Below are 26,317 nucleotides of genomic sequence, written 5' to 3'. Positions count from 1 at the left end.
AGGCTTATGTGGAACAAAGGCAAAATATCCCACAAAACTCTGTAATCTTTGCTGCAGAAAGCAACCCAGGATAACTATAAAACACCTTTTGACTGAGGCTGAAAAGCTTACATATAACTAGCCAGCAGTTAGTGCCTAGTTCAGACTGTGCAGTCACAGAATAGGAATAAAATGAAAAACAAAGCAAAGAAGAGGACATTTCCCTGGCAACAGTCCTACCTACAAATACAGTGGAAAAATCTGTGATACTAGCGGCAAAATTTACCTTGAAGGCCACTAAAGGCACATATTATGGTCTCCACTGACCTCCAGGAGGTCCCAAGTGTTTTGGTCCTCACTTTTTATTTCACAGTTCTTTCTCTTACTTTAATCAGAGATTTGTGATATCCTTATGTTAGGTCTGTTACCATGTTGTTCCTTTACATAAGATATTCTTGTGTGTTATTGTCAGACGTGCAATTTTTGTTTTCATTTATGATTCATTTAAGGAAACCAAGAAGCTATCATTGTGAGTGGAAATCACATTAACCTTACCTGAAAATTCCTTGCACAGAAGACTAAAAACATTTCAGTGGTTACAGAATGAATCATAATACAGTAAGCATTCAGTTATTTTTTTAACGTGTGCTTTAATGGGACAAAAGCATAGCTGACATGTTTAACTTACACATCTGTTACAGGGTAGAACTCACTTAACTACTTTGTTCTAATATGATTTCCTGCAAAGTTAGTCCCATATTGGTCAAATAATCCCACAGTCAAGGCTGATTTCTCTGAACATATTTGCATGTTTGCCAGCTGGGACTCTTACTAGGTTAGAGCACTGCTTCATGCAATTAGGGCGTATGGGCACTAAGGTCATACAAATAAATAATAATAAGTTGCTGTAGAATAGTTTGGATAAATAATTCATCACACAGATTACGTATGAACTCACACTGTTGTTTGCTGTGTCACTGGCCACAGAAGCCCCATGATATCACTCCAGCTCTCTGGCTACATGGCTGAGAATTTTTAACGGAAGAGTGAGGAGAGAGTTGGGGGAGCTCCTGGCTTCAGTTCCTGGGCATGTCCGCTGTTGATAATTTATTCATGCATTTTCTTCTGCTTGCTTGGTCCAGTTTTTCAGATCATGTTTATCATTACAGCTCCCTAGAAGTCAATTAAATAATATTCATTTGTCCTCTTTTGACTGAGAATGTGACTAGATAAAATTTCAGTCAGAACTGAAGAATAAGATACAAAACTTGAGTGTTGCTAATTCAGAATCTAAGGGCCTTATTCCTTGCAAGTACTGCTCAGTCCCTGATTCAGCACAATCTCTTGAGCACTTGCTTAAATTCCACGGACAGTAATGGCCCACAAGCACCTATCAAATGCAAGTGCCACGAGAAAGTGTTCTGATTGCGGTTCTTAGAGCCCTTCTAACAGCAGATTCTCGAAATGAAGCCCCAAAACAAAAGTTTATCACATTCTGAAAAGCCAGGAAAATGAGAAATCTTTCTCTGAATACATACTCATTTTTGCTTTGAAGAACTAGCAGTTTTCAGATTATGGCTCTAGTATTTTAAAACTTAAAGCTCTCGAGTCCAAGACAAAATCTAAGCTGTTGATTAAACGATCACACAGCCCCTGCCTGACAATCTTTTCCCTTAGCTCTACAGGCTATGACCACCACATCCAACCCCTGATGAAATAAGTGTTACATCCACTGAAGAGTATCAGAAATGAAAATACACAAGGGAAAAAAAAAGCAAATATGCCATACCATTTTCTGAAGAGGCTGAACTTAGGGAAGACAAAGTCAAGGTTGTGCATTAAGCCAGTTTGAAAATAGATTACAGAACAGATAATTGTTATTATTTTCTGTCTGAACATAAAAAACCTAAAAATAAAAAATAATTTTGCCAGAAGTGGAATAAAATTCCACTCTGTACCACTAAGCTGCATGTCTTTGGCCTGATGTTCTGCTCAGGAGAGTAAGAAAATTTGGCCATTAGATTCACTGGTATCCACTCCCCATCCTCTTCCCAGCCAGCAGCATGCTCCTTCCTGGGCTGCCTCTGTAATAGTAAAAAGTAACAGCTCCTGCTACCTTGCTTCCCAGAATATAGCAGCAGGATCACCCCCTGCCTCTTCTCCTAGCAGAGGCTGCCCAGCAGTAAACTAATAAGCAGGGCTGGGAGGCTTATAGAAAAACATCACTGAGACAGAGATGCGACTGGTTACACAAAGTAAATGTCAAGAAGGAAAATTCCTCTCTGGGAAGGTAAGTCAGGCAAGCCTTGGGCACGTACATCTGGGTTTCATTCTCTAAAGCAATGTTAGCTAAACAATGTTCAGCTCCTGAGCTTGCAGATTTCAGCCTGCCTCTGCCAACTACCAATCTCTCCCACTCCAATAGACTTGAGGGACAGTGAAAAGCAACTGAGCCCAGCAAGAGACAAAAGCTGACATTTTGCAGGATCAAGCCCACTGCATAAGCCAAGAGGCCAGTTTTACCTCTGATGGGATGAAGTACTGAAAGATCACTACAACAAACTGGTACTTGCAGTGTTCACATAAGCAATGTTTCAGAGGCAGCAGTAGTAATAATAAAAATAATAAATAATGAAACTACAATCTTGGGTAGGGTTTCTCTTAGATGCAAATTAAGATTTAAATATAAAAATGATAGGCTTCTGCTAATCCTTCTTAGGAAGTGATAAATTGTTAATCAGACCTTAGGCAGTGTTGTTTAATACCAACTTTAATAAAATAGCTGCCTGAAGCAGAAAGACAGTTGGGATCCTGACTTTAAAACTTTGGTAGCCTCATCCACATTTTTGTAGCCTGAGGCTCTTACACTACCATTGATACCAACTCCTTTGAAATATGCTCATTTTTTAGGCTGCTAAATTATTAAACACCTTATTAGTAGAGAGATTAGATGGAAGAAAAGTCATCTCTGTATGACGGAAAATGGATTGGAAGAGGAAGGAAAAGTTGAGGGAATATTTACATAAAAGATACAGCTCTGTTGTTGATATACAGAGGTAATCCATAATCCATAATTCATTTAAGAAATGAACCCTTCAAATTACATCACAATGCATGACAAATTGCTACTGTTAAGATATCCTACAATAAATTACATAGAATCATTCCTGTCAAGAGTAAAACTTGTTTAAGCCTAAAAAAGCAATGTCTGTACAAGGTTATTTTCCCTGCAGTTCCATAGTATTTGTCAATCACACCCCATGTCTCACATTTCCATCATATACTTTGATGGTGGTAGCAAAAGTTCCCCTGTACTGGGTAACCACAAAGTCTGCCAAATTAAAACTACTTTGAAAATTGAAAGGAAAGGAAAGGAGAAAGGAAGAAAAAGGACAAATGTTTCTTCCTGATTATTCCTTAATCACATTTGTCAGTCAGGTGAGCTGATCTTCAGATTAAAAAAAGAAGAAGCAGTCATTTCCTTAAGCGCAGTGCCTTTTCACTGTATGTCCAGAGCAGCTTGTTAGCATGCTAATTGTTTAGTTTAATATGCAATACAGAGCACACTTACTACTTTGAAGTGCTTATTCATGATGTCATGGGTATTAGTGTATATTTCTTAATTACACAACAGGACAATCTTTCCCCCCTTCAACCTACACTCTCTGTTGCTCTGATTGGTTTCTCTAACTAGCCAGAATAATCATTTTGCCACACAGAAGCAGATAAGGAAAAAAAATGTAAACAATGTTAAAAGCCATTTTAATTTAATAACAAATTGGGAGCTGTACTTTGTTAAATTAGCACTGCCAGCCTCATATCAATTCAAGGCAAGGTTCCTTGTTCGTTACTGCTTAATTAATCAATCCTGTTTCCATCTAAATGAAAAGTTTTTCTCTCTCCGCTATCATCTCTAATATCTCATTTCAGGCAGCACATCAAGTTAATCTTGCTTGCATTAGCAACTTACTTCATAGAATCATAGAACAGTTTGAGTTGGAAGGAACCAAAGATCATCTAATCCCAACCCCCTGCCATCTCACTAGATCAGGCCCCATTCAACCTGGTCTTGAACACTTCCAGAGAGGGCGCATCCACAACTTCCCTGGGCAGCCTGTTCCAGTCCCTCACCACCCTCAGCATGAAGAATTTCCTCTTTGTATCTTGTCTAGATCTTCCCCTCTCCAATACACAGCCATTCCCCCTAATCCTATCACATTACATGCCTTTGTAGAGTCCCTCCTTGGCTTTCTTGTACACTCCTTCAGGTACTGGAAGATTACTATAAGCTTAGACTCCTTGGAGCCTTCTCTTCTCCAGGCTGAAAAAACCCAACTCTCTCAGCCTGTCCTCATAGCAGAGGTGCTCCAGCCCCTGGATCATCTTCATAGCCCTCCTCTGGACCCATTCCAGCAGTTCAACATCCTTATTAGGTTGGGGATTCCAGAACGAGACACAATACTCCAGGTGGGGTCTCACAAGAGCAGAATAGAGGGGCAGAATCAATTCTCTTGACCTGCTGGCCACGCTTCTTTTGACGCAGCCCAGGATATGGTTGGCCTTCTGGGCTGTGAGCTGCTCTCAATCACATAATCCCCCATCGTGTTTTGAAATTGGAGATTGCACCAACCCAAGTGTAGGACCTTGCACGCCTTGTTGAACCTCATGAGATTCACACAGGCCCACTTCTCCAACTTGTCCAGGTCCCTCTGGATGACATCTCATGGCAACTGCACCACTCAGCTTGGTGTCATCTGCAAACTTGCTGAGTGGGCACTCAATCTCGCTGTCTATATCATTGACGAATATTAAACAGCACTCATCCCAGTACAGACCCGTGACGGACACCACTTGTCACAGATCTCCATCCGGACATCGAGCCGTTGACCACTACTGTCTGAATATGACAATCCAAGCAATTTCTTATCCACTCAACAGTCCACCCATCAAATCCATATCTCTCCAATTTAGAGAGAAGGATGTTGTGGGGGACCATATCAAAAGCTTTACAGAAGTCCAGATAGACTACATCCATTGGTTTTCCTGTGTCCACTGATGTGATTTCTATGATGGTTACCTCATCATAGAACGCCAGGTCTAGACAGGACGTGCCCTTGCTGAAGCCATGCTGGCTACCACTAATCACCTCCCTGTCCTCCACGTGCTTTAGCATAGGTTCTAGGAGGATCTGTTCCATGATCTTCCCAGGCACAGAGGTGAGGCTGACAGGTCAGTTGTTCCCAGGGTCATCTTTTCTACCCTTTTTAAAAATGAGCACAATGTTACCCTTCTTTCAGTCACCAGGGACTTCTCCTGATTGCCATGACTTTTTTCAAATATCATGGAGAGTAGCTTGGCAACCACATCAGACAATTCCCTCAGGACTCTGGGATGCATCTCATCAGGTCCCATAGACTTTTATATGTTCAGGTTCCTCAGGTGGTCAGGAACCTGATCCTCCCCTACAGTGGGAGGGCCTTTACCCCCCCTGGTCACTATCTTGTTGTCCATTGATCCAAGAGGGGTGAGGAGTGTGGTTGTCAGTGAAGACTGAGGCAAAAAAGTTGTTGAGTACCTCAGCCTTCTCCTCCTGTTGATATGTAGTCACATTTTCATGCATCAGTGGGAGTACACTTTCTTTAACCTTCCTTTTCTGATTGACATACCTATAGAAGCCCTTCCTGTTAGTCTTCACTTCCCTTGCCAAGTTCAGCTCCAGCTGTGCCTTGGCCTCCCTGACCCCATCCCAACACAACCGAGCGGAATCCCTTCCCAGGTTACTTGTCCCTGCTTGCACTGTCTCTGCAGTTCCCTCTTGCTCTTCAGTTTGACCAGTAGGTCTCAACTCAGCAACACTGGTCTCTTCTCTTCCCTGCCCGATTTACTACACCTAGGGACCGAGCATTTTAGTGCTTTATAGAAAGCATCCTTAAATATTTGCCAGCTCTGTTCTGCTCCCTCGTCCCTGATGACCATATCCTACTAACTCCTTGAAGAGCTGGAATTCTGCTTTCCTGAAATTTAGGGTCCTGACTATACTCCTTACCTGTCCCACATCCCTCAGGACCTTGAACTCCACCCGTGTATGATCACTGCAGTCTAGGCTGCCTCCAATCTTGACACCACTGATAAGATCACTTGTATTGGTGATCATCAGGTCCAGTATTACATCCCCGCTGGTGGAGGTGTCTATTAGCTGGGTGAAGAAATTACCTTCGATGCACTCTAGGAGTCTCCTGGATGGCCTACAGCTTGCCATGCTACTTTTCCAGAATATGTCAGGGTGGTTGAGGTCCCCAAATATGATGCCAACTTGTGAGCATGAAGCCTCCTGTAGCTGGAGGAAGAAGGCTTCATTGGTTGGTTCTCCTTGATCCGGTGGCCTGTAATATACACTAACCACAAGGTTCCTTTTGCTGGCTTGATCTTTTACTCTGACCCATAAGCTTTCAATCTGTCCATGGCTACTCTTCAAAAACAGCTTTTCACACTCTATTAATTTCCTGATATAGGGGACAACACTTCCACTCCTCCTTCTCAGTCTGTCCCTTCTGAACAGTCTGTAGCCATCAACAACCACACTCCAGTCATGGGATTCATCCCACCAAGTTTCAGTGATGTCAACAAGATCACAGCTTTCTAGTAGCATGGTAGCTCCCAGCTCCTCCTGTTTGTTGCCCAAGCTTCATGTGTTTGTATAGAGACAGTTCAGCAGGGCTGTTGGCCACATTGCCCTCTTAGTGGAAGATTCCTTATCTCCCTTAAGGTGTTCTGCGTAAGTTTCCTTCCTGGCATCTACTAGTTCAGGAGCCTCCTGCTCATCTCCAGAGGACTTCAACTGTGCCACAGCATACTCAGCATGCCCCAAGGCAGCAGGTGGAGGGCCCATACCAGCACCCCATCCTTCCAACCATTGTGTGCCCTTCTGCAGCTTGTCACAGGCAAGCCTGATATTATTCCCGCCCCCCTGCTTCACATCTAGTTTAAAGCCCTATCAATGAGCCCTGCAAGCTCCTTAACAAAGACCCTCCTCCCCGTTTGAGAAGGTGGCTCCCCTCTGATACCTGTAAACCTGGTGCCATGTAAGCCATCCCACTGTCAGAAACCCTGAAGTTATTAAGGTGACACCAGCCACGTAGCCATGTATTAACAGACCTGAGCTATATGATCCTTACAACGTCATTGTCTGTAACCGGAAGGAGGGAGGAAAAAAAATCACCTAGGCACCCAGTGGCTCAGCTCAGCTATTTACAGTAATTCATTCTATCCCAGCTCAGTCCTGCTTGGTCTCTTTGCTGTGTTTGGACAGTCAGAGGCAGTGGTAAAACAGCAAGTGCAGAGCAAGTTCATCCAGCCCTGTGATGCACTGTGAAGACAAAGACCTGCTTCCAATGCATTGACATCTACGGAACTTTTGGCTTCCTGGCATGTCTTGTCTTCCCAGAGGCAACACAGTGCTTAGGGACAAGGTTTAGTGGTGGACTTGGCAGTGCTGGGTTAACAATTGGATTTGATGAACTTAATGATCTTTTCCAACCTAAACAACTCTATGATTCTGACACGTGCAGAGCTGGGTAAAGGATCATCATCTTATAAAACAATACATGAGCATGAAACAGTCTAATGGAAGAAGAGAAAAATTTATGAAAAGGAGAACATAGAAAGTCTGGTGGTAACTGAAAACATGTCTTCATTACTCCTCATACAGTACATCCTGTAAACAAAGCTGAGATTACCATGGGTCATGCACTACTATGACTGGTGTATACAAAAATATAAAACCTTCCATCACGTCATCTTTGAAGGAAGCAAAGAATGTGACTTGAAGCTCCAGCTGGCTGAGTATCTCCTCCCTGTGCTCATGCCACCATTCCTAGACCTGGAAACTGCTGCCACTGCCATAATCTAGTACTTTCTATCACTGTGGTAGCCAAGCATACCAAGTCTGGGACTTAACAAAAGACTTCTGATGTTCTGGATTGCACCAACCTGGCCCTAGTCAAACACTTACTGAAGCTGTAGTTGTTGGTTGCCATCTAGTCCATGCACTCACCGTTGCTAGGCTCAGCCTCCAGAAATAAGTTTTCTGTCTGCCTCTTATGGCTGGGATGCCTGCCCATGTCAGGATGCCTGTCGCTAACCTGCCTGCCCGTGTGCCCCCAGATGGCACCACTGCTCCAGCAGCTCCATCCCATGGTGACCCACAGCCCCTGAGATGTAACAGATACTTGTGCAGGTCAGGTCTCGAAACTGAATCCGCACCTGAGGTGCCTGCATCATATGAAACCCAGTTTTAATGCCAGTTTGACCAATCATAAATACCTCTGTAATAAACACATAATACACTTAATATTAAATGAGCCCTAAGGAGGACATAACTTATCTGTTCCTCAGTAACTCCAATATTTAATTTTGCTTCTTTGGGATTCAGAATGGTATTGCAACAGAAAATATGGATTTGCAGTGTACTTTAACCTCCTGGATTTGCAGCAACCAGCTTCTGACCTCACATTCACCAGCCTGGTTGAAATTACAACCTGTTGCTAAGGAAAACTCTGTCATACTTTAATGTAACTGTGATATCAAGTAGCTTTGAGATATCTGACAAATGAATTACAGTAGATTAAGAGAAGTCACTTCCAAAATTCTGCAAAAGACACTCTAACATGTTACAGTATAATACATTTCATTTAATAACAATATAAATTCTGTGCTGAGAAAAGTGGGAACCTGGTTTTGTACTGGTTTTTGTTTGGTTGGTTTTTTTTCCTTTCCAAGAGGAAGAGAAATCCTTTCTACAAATCAGATTGCACACTTCTGTTTCCGATGAGAAATACTGCTCTGAAAATCACTGAATTTCGAAGCTGCTTGAGATTAGATTGCCTGTAGAATTGTGCTGATGGCTGTAAATATTAATAAATAAGATATACTGGGTCAGCCTTTTTCGTTGGATGTTTATGCACTGTTTCCTCTTAAGTGCAGATGACCTGAAGATACAGGCACCAGAAGGAAGACTCTAAGATAAGGATTTGCTTTAGAGATGTAACGCCCAGTGACACTAGCACAAAGGAAAGATGCTCCTGCATTCCTGCTCCAACTGCTCCCAGTTGCTGATGAGAGCAGAAGGACAGCAGAGTGTCCATCTCCATGCCGCACTAATGAGCCAGGGCTGTATTGCTGAAAGGGTTGAAGTGGGAAATTATAATCATTCCTTACACAGGTATTTTTTTTCCGTTCCTACTTTTCCTGGTATACTATTTAGGGAGAGCGAATGTACAAATTTTTGGAGGTCATGGTTTAGTCACCATGGAGATAATTGCAAAGTTGTAAACACTTCATTACAAGATCTCGACATCTTGATCCAGGAAGGCACTTAAGTATTCAAACAATCTTGTGGACTTCAGTGCAGTTTATTGGTATGTTTAAAAGCAAACTGCTCTGGGACCAGGTATGATAAGGCAGAGAGAGAGAGGAACACTGCTTTGTTTATAGCAGAAATAACTTGGTAATTATCAGCAGTGAGACGGGAAATACCATAGCAGGGCATTCGTATTATTTAGACTTAAATGGAGTTTAGATGAAATACGGAGTTTATAAAACTGGTTGGCACCGCATGAATTGCTTAGAGGGATGTGGCTGGTGGACTTTAAAACTTGCTTCTGCATCTTTTTCCCTTTCAGCAGTGACAGCTAAATTGAGCACCAATTTCACAAAGGGAATTTGCTCCCTGAAAGGGATTCTAACTCTATATATTCCTGCTCTGTGATCTGCCAGAGCACTCTTTGCGCTGTGAAAATGAGGAAATAGGCTCTCTTGAATTCTTGTAGTGGTCGATCAGTTTGTGAGGCCAGCTCCAAAAGCACTAGGGCATAGTAGGTGGCACACAGCTCAGAGCCTGTTACTGTTTGGACTTAACCCTTACATATAACTTGTAAATTTAATGAGGGTTATTATGTCTTTTTCTACTTCTCCTTCCATTTATTTATATTAAGATACATATTACTTATACTAGGATCAATACCCACGCCAGGGGTATCGGTGCACACCATCTTCATTCAAGTAACTTCTCTTTGACTCTCCTTCATGTCTATGCACTAGGAATACACTACTTCTTAGACGTTTACAAAGTAGGGGTGCTTTGAAATTAATTCATACAGGCATGGATGTGAACAAGAGAGAGTGTGGTGTGACCTCTGGCTGCCCCAAACTGTGGGCCGCAGCATGCAGAAAAGGCAGCCTTTTACGAGTTTTTTTTTTTTATCCCGTTCTCTCTCACAGGCATAAGCAGGTGGGAACAGATGAGGCAGGGAATGGTAAAGAAGCTCTGTGGGCGGTCCAACTGGGCCATTGCAGAGAGGAAGGTCATGGCCACCTTGCTTGGGGACAGTTCAGATTACTTTCTCCCAGGAATAAGATGTTAAGTCTTGTCTCAGACAGCTCTGAAGCTAGCCAGTCTCTCCCTTCCCCTCCACACAGAACATGGCTGAACAAACAAGCAAAAAACATCCAGAAAATCCTTCGGGGAGAGAGTGTCAAAGCGGCTGCAAGGAGACCTTGAGAAAAATAATTGGCTTTCTTTTGGATGAAAAAAAAAAAGAGACCCAAATCTGATTCTTTTCCCCATCCATTCTTTGATCAGCGCCAAGAACTCGAGTGAGCAGCAGAGAGGCACGAGGACTGACTGCAAGCTGTACTTGCTGTAAGATTCTGGTTCAGCATCCCTGCTGTGCTTCGGCCTTGACCTTGGGCAAGTCACTCACCTCCACTGCAATTTGCTGTAAAACAATGCCAATTATACAGGCCAGTGTCACTGGGGGAGGGGAGGGGGGGTGGCAAAGACATATTTTTTAGACATTGTGGAATACTTGAACAGCTTTTGAGTGAAGGCCCCACGTTGATCCACTATGTCTTGTCCCTTACTTGAAGCAAGGCTCCCAAATGTCCACAGAACATCTCACAGTGATAGTGCTGCGGGTTTTTTTTTGGCAGGATACTATAAGCTATTTCTTTTTCTTTTTGTCTACGAAGATGCTTTTGTCAAATAACATTTGCCAGACACCCTAAAAATTACAAACCACCAGGAACTAAAAGAGAATCAGTTCAGTGAGTAAATCAGTTTCACCTGAGTGCTTAGGGAAAACTAAAAGCAACTGTGCTTTTAATTATTTTTGTTAATGTATTAGAACTGAGGGGGGATAAAGGAGGAGGAAACATGGATATCTTTCTAAGTGAGAGGGCTTTCCCTCGAGTGAAAGTGTCAGTATGGAGGCTGTCCCCCATGCTGCATGGTGTCAGCACTCCAGCTGGGATGCACAGGCACATGTGGTTCTCTCACCACCCTGCTGCCTCAAACGCAGGCATTACTGTCAAAGGCAAGTATTTTCTTTGAGTTTGGCTTTACCCTTCACACCAAAGCAGAGCTATGGGCTAATGATCCCGTTGATTAAGCAGTCTTTGTGCTTATAGAAGCTATTAACTGACAATTGAAATGGCAGCAGTTAAGGAGTAGGCAGCTCTGCCTTATGCCTAAACAAACATGCACCTGTAGTACCTGGAGAAACTCGGCTAGTGTTTAATTTCTGTGCTAATTTTCAATTCCTACTGACCCTTATCCTAGGTCCTCCTGCTCTGGCTCTGTGATTAAATGCAAAAGTAGGAATGCTGAAAAGATACACTACCTATTATCTCACAGGCAGCAGTAAACATTACAGCAAGATAATGGAATTAGTGTAGCTGAGAGGAATTAAGGTATGCAGATAGGACAAGACCGACGTCACTTATGAAGTGCTCTCTTCTGTGCATTGAGGTGTGTCACTAGGTAAGAGCTGAGGGGTTACGATAGATATTTATACTGCAAATGAAATCTAATAGTCACATCCTGGCTAGAAGTAAGCACTTTCTGACTATATGTAAATACATATGTATATCCTAAAAAGACTGGCTCATTAATCCATAAGATATTTGCCCACAATGCCAGAATAAAGCCATTTTTGAACAGGTTACTTAAAACATAGCATGGCTGGCAATGTTCCTGAATGCGACCAGATGGAAATGTATATGCTCTTTTGTCTGTGGGCTTGGCGAAGGGAGGCATGGAGAGGGTGTCTTGTGGCTGGGTGTGAAAAAAGATAATGCAGTATCTGTGTAATCTTGGATGCTTCAGCACAGTGCCATCAAGTGCTCTGGCACCGTCACAGTTAAGCAATCTTTGCTTAAAGCTTCTTTTTGGAGCTCCAAAGCCATAACTTATAAAGCACACACCATGCCAGACATGACTTTTCTATCCTGGCAGAGCTTGCAGGCTCTCCTCAGCAAGAAGGTGCAGTTCCCCTTGTCCATCAGCATTGCTCCTTGCCACTGCTAGGTGGGCTGCAGCTGCAAGAAAAACTGCCTTTTATGGTTTATTTTGAAAGATGAAAAAACTTGAGGAGTGGGCAGCTCTTACCAAGCAGTAACATTGATTTACACAACTCTAAACAGTCCCAAACTATAGTTTTCATAGCTTCTTCAGGCAATGTTCCTGTTAAGAAACAAACAAAAGCATAAATACAAATATTCACAATATTTGTCTGGGTATTTCAGTGCCAAGTGCTAATTGGGAAAAATTTTAAAAAGTGGAAGACAATGTTGGCAACCAGCCACACCTGGAGTAAGTACGGGAGATGGTCAAGGCTGCAAGGAGGGATAATGATGCCTGAAACAGGAACAGGAAGCCACTGATGGGTCATCAGCATCAGGACACACAGCAGTGCCCTAGAGAAGCTTGGAAACCCAAGGCTCGGTGGACTCACAACAGATATTAGATACAAGAAAAACCCAAATGGATGTGAAGAGAAGTACTCAAACTCAAACTTCACAAACAATTCTATCGAACACTTTCCCCACCTAGTCCCACTGCAGCTAGTCCCACTGCAGCGTCACTCACAACACAATCCAGAGAGGATGACTTTCTCTGCTGATGTTTTGCATTAATTATGCATTCTTCAAGGATGTTTTAAAAACTCAGACAGGGACTAATAATTTGCCCTGTACCTTTTGCTGTGCAATAAAGACAGATAACAGCTAGGTTTTATTGCACTAAACGTTTGCTCTACACCTCATCTCACCCCCATCCCAAATGAAACAAGGTGAGGTGTCATAACACCTCTCTCCTCACAAAGCTCAGTTTCTCCAGACCCCTTGGCAAGGGCTGCCATGACTAAGCAAGCAGCATGAGCAAACCAGCTGCTACTGGATTTTTATCTCAATCAGAACACATTTAAACTTGAGCAGTGTGCTTATACTGCAAGCTCAATCCTGCATAGAGTAAGTAGAAGAGATTGTGCCTGGTGGCACACAGAGCTGTTCACCTCATTTGCAGGGTGGGGGACTCACTTTAAAGGTTTATATTGAAAAGGTCCTGAATTCGGCCCCACTTGGCAGTCAGGATAATCACAAGTTTATCGACTCTGTTTCTAAGAATTGTGAACCCTAATAACTGTTTAGAAAAAACAAAACGAAAAAGTAGCAAACCCCAAATGATGCAAAGTCTTTGAAGAAAGTGGAACAGTTACTGCAGCTAACTAGGTCTTTAAAGGGTTAATGAAGAAGTCTCCCTAACACCCAGCTTCCAAGGCACAGCCTCTCCATCACATTCCCTGCACGCTATGATAATCAAAAGGTACCGAATTCCAATTCAACTTTATTCTGGTATAATTGCAGCAGAGCCACTAGAGGAATTGCAACTACTGTGCAAGATGAGGCACCATCACACTGGGGCCTGCTGTTTCCAACAGTTCTACCCACTCATTTCTATAGATTTCAACTACCTTTCATTTTAGTAATTAGCCACCATTTCCAAGGAGATCCATAAGCAATTTCCTGCCCATCTTGAGCCACAATGCTACAAGACTGCACTAGTGAGGGGAACATAGTTTGAAAGTAGCCAACAAACAGCAGGCGGCACTCTTAAATAAAGTTAAGTTACGCAAGAGACAGAGACCACCATTTCATTTAACAACAGATAAATGTTGATGCCCTCTAAATCTGCTTGACCAATACACAATGCACAGGTATTCACTGGAAAACCCAACAGTGATTCTTTCCAAACGCTGAAATACTGCAGGAGTCCATTAATAAGCAGCAGATCGGTGTGCTGAAATCTTCAGTCAAAGCCAAAATGAGAAGACCTGTGAGGATAGTGGACTGTAGGGAGAATCCTGCCCCCAGGAACCCAATGTGCCCTTGAGTAGAGGGCTGCTTGCAGAGAGAAGGTGCTCTGGCAGGATCTCAGCTGGCCAGAGCACAGGCACATTCATAACTTCTATCAAGTCTGCATTAGTTTCGAGATCTTGAGGAGAAAGGAGGGGGGAAAAAAACACAACATTTTTTTTAACTTGTGTGTTTTGCTTTCAAGGAAGTCTCTCAACTAAATATTATTGAAACAGCAGATGGCAAATGCAAACTTTATGAAAGAGAAGGCTGCCTTGAACAGCAGGTTACCATTTGTATGAGAGAGCAGTGCAAAGGAGGGAGGAAGAGAGAGAAGAGTCAGAAGTTAAGATGCATATTTCTAGCTGAAGAAGTTGGTTAGAAAATGATGACCCTGTCTATAAATGTAATATTTAGAGTGCTTGCATGGAGATATGCAAGAGCTGGTAACTAGTATGAAAAATAAAATACCTAGAAAGGCCTAATAAGTCCCTACAGGGACCTCAGTTCCTTAAATGACTGAAAAGGATAATTGCAGAGAACTACAACAAGACTGAATCAATGCCATTTTCCCTGCGGGAAAAAAAAAAAAAAAAAAAAAAAAAAAAAAAGAGGTATTGCTGCCTCTGATTACGTTATTCTGAAAAGACTGGCTGCTTTCCGCACCCTCCCCCAGCTCAAAAGTCAACTCCAAGACACTAGAAATATGCCCAGAAAGATTATGGTGCAGCTGAAAGCCAGAAGCATGTGAGACGATTATATATTTACCGGTGCTATGTCAGATAACATCTGAGAAGAGAGGAAAAAGGGATACAGCCCTGCAGTCTTTATTAGCATGTTTGGGCTCTTTAAAGGAGCTATCCAATTCAGTCATTGCTGCCAGGCCTTTAAAACTGTACATATCCATGATAAAGGAATCTACTTGCTCTTGATCACAAGCCTCCAAGCCCTACCCCACTCTCCTGTGACATGCAAACTTATTGCCTTTAAATGGGAATTAGAAAAAAAGAAGGGATGCACCATTACCCATAGCATTATATTGCTCAGGAACAGATGTTAATCAATTTTATGGAATGCTTTAAGTAATATGCAGGTACTTTTGCACAGAACTGACTGCATAATAGAGATTTCAGCCCAGCAAATACATGAGATAAGCCTTTATCTTGACCGGGTGAGTTATGTCTACTTTGACTAAAACCAAAGAGGTCTACACGTTCAAGCAATTTTATTCCCTTGGAATTATGTGATTACCAGGGTGCTATTACACACGTTCCTATGACAAAAGGGAAAGAAAATAACCTTGCTCCTGATTGTAGCATTTTATCTGCGCATATGTTCATACACATAGCTCATGAAGTACACATGTAGGATGTATGCACTGTCCTCGCAGATTCCTGAACAGAGAGGAACAACTGTACTCTCTATACCAGCTGTGCTAGATGAAGTAAATTTGAAGGAAGGACTGACCTTACACTCTGTAAGTAATTTTTGTTACACAATCTCCCATGCAGTGCTAGCAGAACTTTAAAATCCCACACCATAGACAAGTACAGAGAAAAGGGTGCCCTATTTTCTCAATTTGTATAAAGGTAGCAGCTGTGCCATCGTGCTGGGAGTAATTTCGGTCATTAAACTTCTTGATCCTTGAATGTCATCAGGAGTTACTTAGGTGACCATCCAATTGCTCTTACAAAGTACTGCATTTAACTCTCCATAAAATATGGATTTTATTGCAGCAGTGACAAGACTTCTCTCCACAGCCACTGACCTCTACTGCTATTGCTTATCTCTTGACCCAACCTAAAAAACACATATATAGTGCACATACTGTGTACTGGTTTCCCTGTGCGCATTTGTAGGTGTTATACACATGTGAAAATATAAATAGTTCAATCTATACGACATATAAAGTATGTTACCAGCTCCTTAGAAACATTTACAACATAACCAAATTCAGCACTTTCTTTCTACAATTGTCCAACTTCTCTCCTATAAAACGCCTGTACGCCTACCCCCTTTCTTCTACCACCTCCATCACTCCCCAACTTGTTCTTTTATCAAATAAAAGATTTCACATTTCTCAATTCCAGTAACATCCCCAGGTCTGCCCCCTTCTTTTTTTTTTTTTTTTTTGAGGGAGAACCTCATTTCAACCACGCTCTACATTCAGCTCTGCACTTTGCTTCAGATTTTGCTCATGTTCGGAAAGGTTTTGCCCTGCATCCATTTCACAACAACTAGGCAGCATCGAGAAATCCAGACAGGTTCTTACATTATTTCCTAGTTATTCATCACGCTTCTCTATTATTGTTAGTGTTATTAATAGTAATTATTATTATTATAATTATTATTATTAATTGCTCCCTTCCAAACACGCACACGACCCTCCTCCAGCTCTCACCACCTCCCCTCGACCCAAAGTACCTCGCTGGCCGTAACAATTCCCAGGAAAACGCCGCATCCCTTCGCCTGACTTACAATGACAGCAAACGTGTTCCCCGCACGCCCCGAGCCGCCGGGCACCCCGAGGAAGGATGAGGGGGGGACACCCCAGAGCACCCAGGGGCTGCAGAGCCCTCTGCAAGACAGCTGCCAACTTTGCAAAAATAAGTGCTCCCCGCCCCCCCCTCCCCCCCGGGTTAATTAGCATTCCAAATAAGCATAAGGGGAAAGAAAAGGGAGGAGGGGGGAAGAAGGCAGCTGCCTGGTAGGCAGTTGGAACTTGGTCCTAAAGAAGTGCAAAGCCGCATCTCCTTACCGTTAAGCAGGGACGAGCCTCGCCCGGGTCGGTGGCAGCGCAGCTCCCCGACCCCGTGTGCCCAGCGCCGCTCAGCCTCCCCGCCTCTCACTGGGGCTCCCGCTCGGCCAGCAGCACTTTTTAACTCCAGCATGCAGGCAGCCCAAGCCGAGGGGGCTCTCTATCTGATTGGTTTCCATTCAGTGCTCCTGATTAATAAAAAAAAAAAAAAAAAAAAAAAAAAAAAGAGGAGGGGGGGAAGGGAAAGGAAAGAGGTTGGGGGGGAGCCAAACTCCTCCTCCCTCCCCGCTTGCCTCCCTAGCAGGGGTGCGCACACACGCACACACACGCTGCGGCTGCGGCCGGTGCTGCCGCACTGGGGGCGCGGAGCGGGCTCCTCCGGGCGGACAGGGATTTGCAAGTGAATGCGGGATGGAAAATGAACGGTGGGAGGGCAAAGGAGGTGGGGTGGAGGGCTATGCTACGGAGCCCCCCGTTTCCCCCCGCGGAGAGCCGCTCCGAGCTGGAGGTGGAGAGTAGCTCGCTGCTCCCGGATGGTTTGTTAGCGATAGTAAAAGCAGGATAAAATCGGGGGGAGGGGGTGATAAAGAGGAGGGAGAGGCGTGCGCCGCTGTTGTGAACTGTGTATTTGCGCTGTGCGGTTTCTCCTCCTCGGAGCCCTTTTTAAGTCCTTCTCTTCCCACCGGAGATGCCCGACTGGTCTTTTCCCACACTTCCTGGGAACTTCTGGACTTGATGAATCGAGAATTACGGTGAATTATTAATGGAGATGACACTTCGTGGGGGTGATCACATGTGGCGGTTTCTATGTGAATGGGAAGCGGCAGAGGAGGCTATTCCAGGTGCTTGCCTTCGCTCGGGTCCCTCTTCCCAGAGGGCTCCACACCACTCCCGAGGTTATGACTAATCTTAACGCAGAAAGAACTGAAACCTCGGCTTTTGCCGTGGGACTCGCGGAGCCCCTCTGCACACGGGCGTGCTGTGTAGCCTCTCCTCCACCCGAGCCTGGCCTTAAATAAGATTTTAGGTGTTTAAATATTATATGACGAGATGGAAATTGCCTGCCAGTTTATTACTTACCTACTAGAGTCCACTCCAGTTCAGCCACACGGTGTCCCCTTAAGATTCATGGCAAATGTTGCAAGGCGTGTGGCTTTTTGCCATTTGCCTCTCACATCTCCACAGTCTTAGGTTTGACCTTTATGATGTATTTGTGGGATTTTTTTTTTTTCACCTGCAGGTCAATCTTAAGCCATCTCGTTTCTTCCCGTGCCCACCGCCCCCTTCTTCTCACTCTCTTACCCACCTCTTACAATTTCTCCTTGCTGTATGTCGTAAGGATGTGCCTATGCTGGCTCTAAGCCACCTTTGTGTCCTGATTCTGGACCATTTCAAGGCTTTTAGTATAATTTAAATACACTGAACACCAGAAGTTCAGGTAGCGACCTTGCTGCTTGTGCTGTAATTTCTAAAGTCCTGCAACACCATCTCCACAGCATAGATGTTATCCCTGAAACTGGTACTGGGTTCCTTAAGGAAGCCTTCAAGCTATTCCCTACAGTCACTGTATTGATGAATCCTTCAGCACAAAATTGGGCCTTTAAGGTCTCTGTATGATACCTATAAAAGCCAAAGCAGTCTGAAAGGGCTGGATTCTGCTTTCCATATGTTTGTGAACTTTACCTAAGCAAATCACCCAGAAAAGCCACTGAAGTACCACTGCCATTATCTAGTTATTTCAGTCTTTCCACACAGATGATTTTTTCCAGCCTGCAGATCGTTCTGATTGCTCTTCTTTGAACTCCTTTTAGTTCCCTCATTTTTTATTTTTTTATTTTTTTATTTTTTTTTTTTTTTAGCGATGACGGGTCAGGAGCTCAGTGGGTATCTTCAGAGTACCCCCAGGAGAGCTTTCTGGACACATTCTCTCTCTCCTTTATGCCAAACCACATTTAAAGCTTTCTTTTGCCCTGCCATATTGCATTGTCAGTGTCTGATTCACTGTCCACTCTGACCCTGCAGTCTCCTTGGGCACTATCCATTCCTGGATGTGTCTCATTCTGGTTAGCTTTAATAAGGCTGCCTTTCTTTTTTTTTTTTTTTTTTTTTTTTTTTTTGGCATTATTTCCTCAGACAGGACAGGGTTATTTATGTCCAAGATAGAATATTTTGTTCAGAAAAACAGGGTTAGTGCAGGAACTGATGTATTCTCCAGAGCATGTGCATGAAATTTTTATCTTTTCATTAATTACAGGAATTTGTGGTTGAAAATTTTAAGTCCATAGCTGTGTGAAGAAAACTTTTTTTCATCTTTGAGAAACATTGTCAAGACAATGCTCTTCCTATTCAACTCTCTCCTCCTGACAGCTATAATGATATTAGGATTGCCAGACTAGGTCAGGTCATTAGTCCATTGAAGTGTCCTGTACCTGACACATTAGCTTAGTGAAAGGCTCAACCAGGCTTATGAAAATTAATCAAGATCAGCATTGGTTGAAATCAACTTCTTTGTCATTAGGTGAAGAATTTGAGAGTCAAAGAATGTTTCTAAGTCTGGCTAATACTGGAAAGGAGACGAAACATTTTTTTCAGTTTTTGAACCAATCTAGTATTTGGAAATCGGCTTGAGCTAGGAATATCTGGTTGTTTTCTCTAAGCTATTTGGGAGATACCCAGTTTCAAAACAATGTCTACATGGGATTCAAGTACTAAGGAGAAAAATCTTGAAGGTGGTTCTGATGGGTTGACCTTGACTGGATGTCAGGTGTCCACCAAGCTGCTCTGTCACTCAGCAAGGCAGGTCAATTTAGCAGGACAGAGTGAGAAGAAAATAAGTTGGAAATTAACATCATGGGTCAAGATAAACTAAAGGCAGTTAAATAAAGCAAAAGCAAAGGCCACACACTAAAGCAAATGAAAATAAAACATTTATTCTTTACTTCCCATCATCAGGGAATGTCCATTCACTTCCCATGAAGCAAGGCTTCAGTATGCATAGTGGTTGCTCCAGAAGACAAAAGTCATAATAAAAAGTGCCCATCCTCCTCCTCCTCCTTTCTCTTAGCTTTCATGGCTGAGCAGGCATCACATGGTATGGAATATCCCTTTGGTCAGTTTGTGTCAGCTGTCCTGGCTATGTCCCCTTTCAAAATTTTGCCCACCGCAGCGTACTGGTGAGGGAGGAATGTTGGAGAGCCAGCCTTGATGCTGTGCAGCACTGCTCAGCAGTGGCCAAAACACTAGTATGTTTTCAACACCTTTGTAGCTGTCAGCACAAAGTATAGCACTCTGAGGGGTGATATGGGGAAAATTAACTCCATCTCAAGGCACTGGTGAAAAGCCACCTATGGTTCACTACCAGCCAGAGAATCTATGAAACAATCTGGAGGTCTCACTTTGTAACTCTTCATATGAATCAAGCACTTCAGAGTTTTCCCTTCCAAAAATTTGGAGGGACATTATTCTGAGTTTATAAAGAGGAAACCTCAGTCTAATAGAACTCTTCACTCTTTTCTGTTTTTTTGGGGGAGGGGGGTGGGCACAGGGAGATAAAAAACATTCCAAAAAAAGTGTCTGCAGTTTCTCATCACTGCAGCAGAAGAGAAAAAAAATTACATTGAAACTGGCAGGCAATCAGATCATGCCAAAATTTTTGAGGTAGAATAAATTATTAACCTGGTGTCACATCATTACAGATGCTATACATGGTCAGTATCCAGATTTTTAAAAATCCACAGTTTAACACTTCTGACCTTCTGTGATAATGAATTCCACAGGTGAACCGCATACAGCAGAAATGTGTCCTTGTTTCTTGGCTTTATATTTATAGCTTTTTAATTTCAGTGTGAGTTTTATATTAAGTATCAAGATAATAATGGGTTCCTGGATACCATATTTTTCATTTTTTTTTCTTGTTAATATAATTCAAATTGTTTTAATTTTTGCTTTCCCAGGCATGAATACCATGTCTTCTAAGTCTCTAAACCCGGTCCTGTAGATCTATGTGCAGTGATCAAGGATTAGGCAGGCAGCTGTAAAGGATTGACATAACATGTTGCTGGGTCTAATACAATTTACCACAGCCAGCTCTCTGTGGAACACCTCTACACAGCTGACTCTCCACAGGGACAACTCTATGCGGCAGCGTGGACTGCTGGTTCTCCAATGTCCCAGTTGCCTGGGACTCGGGAGGATGCAGGAGTGGCGGAATGCTATGCCTGTAAGTCACTCAATTTAAAAAAACCAGCAACACACACTCCAAAAAAAGAGAGGCAAAAACCAGTTTGGGGCTACCTGTATGGAGTTGTCCACATGGAAAGTCAGCTCTGTAGAGAGCTCTCCTGTGGACGGTTGTCCTATAGACGGTTGTCCTGTGGAGAGCTGGCTGCTGCAGAGAGTTGGATGGGGAGAGTTGGCTGCAGAGAGTTGTCCCTTTCCCCATGTCACAATTTACCATTCCTCAAGTGAGACATGCTTCTCGTAGAACTGAAACTGACCTCTTGGGTTTTTCTACTCCTAATCCATTCTGAATACAAAAGGGATTAGCTCCAGCCACTTTCCTGTCTTCTCCTGTCCACTCTTCTGATCTGCTGGACCATTGGGGACAAATGGCTTGCCAGATGGATCGCCATGATTGCATACAACCTTGCATTGCATATTTCTTCCCCTTCTCCAAATAGTTTTGGGTTTTGTTGATGTCATTCTTTAGGCGAGGCCCCAGAAATTGGATAAAGATCCAGCAAATCCAAATGCCTTATTCTAGTTTGAGTTTGTTAGATGTTTTAGCATCTAGAAGTGATGAAGAAAAATAGGTGGTGCTTTGATTGGTTGCTTCATAAGCCACATGAGGAACCACTCCATTTCTGCCTATTCCATAGATATTTTAAGGTGAAAAAGATTACAATTGCAAGGTACAAAAGAACAAAGAAGCAAAAATTGCATCAGAGCTTGCTGATTTCATGGAAACATTATGAAACCTGCCTGTTTTTTTTAGCTTGCTGTCTGGATCTCTCAGCTGCCTCACAAGTACAGAACGTGGAACTGCAAATTGTTGCAATTTCATGGCTTCTTGAATGGCTTTCCTCATTTCTGTGGTGAAAGTTAGGAAGTGAAGATAATTGGAAAATAGTAATGATTTTTTAGTTTATATTTGAATTAGTTGTATTTATTTATTAATAGTGTAGCTCCTTTTGAAAATCTGGAACTTCTATCTTTTTGTCTTGATTGAAGACGAGAATTTATTTTAAAAAGCATTCTGGAAATTCAATTTTCCACTCAACTACCATGCTAGCCATTCCTCTGCTGCTCTGTGTCCATCTGAACTGTTCCAAATAGCACTATTTTCTTTAAGAAATAGCTATTACTTCTGAATTGAATAATCATGACCATCATGGCCTTCTCCCAATTTTTCCTCTGGTGTTTACTCCATATCTTTTTTGCCTAGGGATGGCAAAACCAATCTCGTTTTGAATTAAACTCGTACTGAAACAGATATTTTCAAAGCTGTCACACACCTCTGAATTTCTTACCTTTTCTAATTCCAGTGGTATTAAACTATCACAAGAACAGCTGTTGTTATGTTACTTCCGGAGTCAATAACTACAGAAATGTGTTGTGAATGTAACAAGCTAAAGGGTTGCAGATAAGTTTTACATACATCTACTTTAGATATGTTCATTTGAGCTGAATGTTTGCATTTCAGGGCTCACTCCTCTCTCACTGCAAATTAGAAGGAAGTTCTGCTGTTAAGAAAGGAGTCCTTTACTTTTATGCTACTGATATCATTGATTGATCGTTCCTGACAGAAGTATAAAAATGTAAGCATAACTAACAGGACATGTAAATAGCAGCTAATGCCTCAGGATTTTCATTGCCTCAAGATCTACGTGAAGTTATGATTGCTTTAATCAGCATTCACACAAGCAGTTAGCACCTCTACTTGTCATAGAAAAGGCCTGGAAGGACAGAAACATCATCCATTCAAAACACCATGGAGATCAAATACGTCACAACCAGTACAGTCTTTACAACCTAAAGCTCGCATCATTACAATTAAGTGAGGAGCCATCACACTTTTGCTTACATGGGACAGCAACAAAGGGAAAATCAGATTCTGTCCCTCTAGCTGCGTGATCACAATACAATAAAATCAGTTAACGACCAAATTTCACTGTAAGTAATTTAACTGCAGTGAGAATCTTGATAGCTTCACTGTAACTGATAAGAAATGTTATCACTGGTCCTCTGATGGTGTTGTTGTAGGAGCTGTTATTCATGAGCACTACTCAGAATGGTTCTCTTCCATGTGCAATGTTATTGCTTTAAAATTAGAAGGCAATGCCATTTTGCCAGCTCTGTCAAAGTCTTGGGTGCTTTGGGGATGTTTTACAAAATGCATGTAAGTATTTTTCAAGTAATGCTTTGTTTTCTGAAAAAAAAACCCTCCCTTTAATGCAGAATCTGCAGAACTCTTCTGCAGGTTTCTTTTCCTATCAAACAGCCCCACTTTGGCTTAGAAACCTCTCGTTTATTCGTGTTCTTATCAGTCCCTTGTGTGTTTGTATCCATTGATTCTCTCTTAAGCTCAAACTTTGTGTAAGTTACCATGGTTTAACCAGTTCCTCCTCACTGCCTGAGCCACAGTAACTGCCTGTGTGTACTCTCAAACGGTAGAGAACACTATATAATTTGACTTTGTCAATCCATCTTCACTGTGGACTAGGCTAAAAAGGATCATCTTCCATTTGTTCCTGGCTAAGAGTGCCTATATGAACAGTTACTATGCCTCAGCTGAGGTAGGCTACTCACTGTGCAGTAATAGCTTGCTTGTGACTCTGGCATGAACGTACTTTATATTTTAATAACCTCTGGAGAATTGGCTGCCTTTTCTGCCTCTGCTTGCACAGCACCTAGCACAATGGGAGAAAAAGCACCAAAGACATTGTGCAAATAATTAGTATATCAAAATAACAGTGTATTTGTCAGTAGTACTTGTAAACTTCTTGAACCAGAGAGTTTGCCACCTAAACAGAGCTGAAAGTCAAATGCTGAGAAGGAAAATTAAGAGATGAAGTGAATTAAGCTTCACACAGTGGTCTGGTTTAGATCTGGGGATAAAAAACAGGCCTGATTCCTACTCAACTCTAGCTCACACCAGTGCCTTATCCTCTTATTCACAGTGCCTGCCACATCTGATTCCTACCAGAGCTTTCAATCCAGGCATATCTTTCTCATTTCTCAGATAACTATTGCTGAGAACCACATGTTGCACCTTCCCCCCGGCTGATTAGTTCCTTCTTTTCAGGTTTATCTCTTAGTCCAAATATTCATCTTCCCTGATAACACTGTTGATGCATATACCTGTCTGCGAGTTAGGTGATCTACACAAAGAATGGTATATAATTTTTGAGTTGGTTTCTAAAAAGTGGTGCTTTGCTTTTGCCCTTCTCCTACACTTTTTGATTTGTATAGTCCTGATTATATTCCTTGCATGGCTGCAGTGAACTGTGGCGTTTCACCGGGGCTGAACGCATACACCTTGCACTAAGGTTGCAAATCCACATTACACTATTTTTAACAAAGCAGTTTAAGTTATTTCCCCCTCCTTTACCTGTGGGCTAGTCACTCCTGCCTCTGTCCCATTTCACCTCTCTCCAGAGATTTGTCATCAAAATTATCTATGGGATGTGCTGTAACCTGGTCACAGAAATTTACGTGGTTAAAAATGACTATTGCCAAAGTTAGTTTTGTAATTCAGATCATTTGAGGAAATCTGAGGAAATGGTGAACTACTGCATCTGTGTGTGTGTGTTTAAGAGTGGTGGTTGGGGAAAACTTCTTAAATTACTGTGTCATTGGAAAAAATGTAGTGTCACATTACACATTAAAAGATACATTCCCTTTTCAGGAGAAATTATATAGTAGCGTAGTAATAAAAATGATGAAAAGTCTCTAGAACATTTGTGAAAGATATTTCTCTAGCAATATACAGAATTTGCAAAGTGAGCTGGAGTTCTGTATTAGCGTTTACTTGAGCTAATCAGCAAATCTGCTACTGCCTTTCTACTTGCCAACTGATATTGTCATCTCAGAGGAAACAAATACCCTTTATACCACAGCTTTGTGGGTTCTCTGTATGCTACTCGCTTTATCTGAACAGTACAACTTGATATTCCTGGTGAAGACAGGAGGCTAGCAAAGTTATTGAAGAAATGTTATGTGGACTGTTTTATTCTTCCTCACAATATGATGTCTGTCACAAAAAAACCAAAACCAAGACTAGCCCTATAGCTCTGGAACCAAGACAAGAGAGGCGAAGAGGTTGTTATAGAACATATTCTAACTTGTTACAGTGAGGCGAGGCTAGGCTCGCACAATTGCTTCTCTTGGTACAAGTGGACACGTGTTCAAATATAGACATTTTCTTACCCTTGGTCTTAAAATGTCAGTGTGCAGGAGTGAACAGCAAGTTAACATAAAATTTCTTGTGAAATTGAATACATCTGCGACAGAAACTTTTCACTTATTGACTGAGGCTTTCAGTGAAGAGATCTCAAAATAAGTTCATAGATTTTCACGAAGGAAATCCTGACAGTGCAAGAGCGGGCCATCCGTCTGTGATGAAAAATGAGCCAGTGGGGAAGAAAACCTGCTTGGCTGGGCAGAGAGCTTTAGGTGGATCTCAGAAAAAAGAGGACAATATATGAGCTTTGGAAGGAGGGGTAGGCATTTCAGGTGGACAATAAGGATGAAATGAGATCATGCAGAGAGAAAATTAGTAGGGCTGAAGCCCAGCTAGAACTTCAGTTGGCCAAGTCTGTGAAAGATAATAAAAAATGTTTCTACAAATGTATCAACAACAAAAGGATGGCCCAAGAGAATCTCCATCCTTTACTGGAGGCAGGGGGGAACAATAGTGACAAAGGGCAAAGATAAGGCTGAGGTACTTAAATGCCTTCTTTGCCTCAGTCTTTAATAGAAAGGGTAGATGATCCGTGGGTACTCAACCTCATGAGCCAGAAGACAGAGAGGAAGTGCAGAACAAAGCTCCAAGGATCCAAGAGGAAATGGTTAGAGACCTGCTCGGCCAATTAGACACTCACAAGTCTATGGGGCCGGATGGGATTCAGCGAAGGGTATTGAAGAAGCTGGTGGAGGTGCTCACCAAACCCCTTTCCATCATCTACCAGCAGTCCTGGCTGACTGGGGAAATTCCACTTGACTGGAGGCTGGCAAATGTTATGACCATTTACAGGAAGGGTTGGAGGAAGAATCCAGGAAACTAAAGGCCTGTCAGTCTGACTTCAGTGCCAGGGAAGGTCACAGAGCAGGTCATCTTCAGTGTTATCACGCAATACACACAAGACAACCGTGTGATCAGGCCCAGTCAGC

At 42.5% G+C, this 26,317-nt stretch overlaps 1 protein-coding gene and 1 long non-coding RNA gene across 6 annotated transcripts in view; one reads left to right on the top strand and one right to left on the bottom strand.

Annotated features, from left to right (window-relative positions):
* LOC104066810 (cadherin-6) overlaps positions 1 to 17,103 on the bottom strand; it is a 112,713-nt gene extending 95,610 nt beyond the window's left edge. For 2 of the 5 annotated variants that reach the window (XM_054059616.1, XM_054059615.1), the window contains exon 1: positions 16,928 to 17,103. The gene's annotated coding sequence lies outside the window, so the exon portion shown is untranslated. Of the gene's footprint in view, positions 1 to 937; positions 1,153 to 16,593; positions 16,746 to 16,927 lie in introns of those variants that run through there. The other 3 variants (XM_054059619.1, XM_054059617.1, XM_054059618.1) reach the window with 3 other exon arrangements.
* A 137-nt stretch (positions 17,104 to 17,240) lies between these two features.
* The window catches only part of LOC128851516 (uncharacterized), a 143,907-nt gene continuing 134,830 nt past the window's right edge, over positions 17,241 to 26,317 (top strand). The window contains exon 1 of the long non-coding RNA XR_008448885.1: positions 17,241 to 17,327. This is a non-coding gene — a long non-coding RNA (uncharacterized LOC128851516). The remainder of the gene's footprint in view (positions 17,328 to 26,317) is intronic.

This window comes from Cuculus canorus, chromosome 2, assembly GCF_017976375.1.
Source record: "Cuculus canorus isolate bCucCan1 chromosome 2, bCucCan1.pri, whole genome shotgun sequence".
In the NCBI taxonomy this organism is placed as follows: Eukaryota; Metazoa; Chordata; class Aves; order Cuculiformes; family Cuculidae; genus Cuculus; species Cuculus canorus.
The sequence above is the reverse complement of the archived record's forward strand: the minus strand, read 5'-3'. Positions and strand labels throughout refer to the sequence as shown.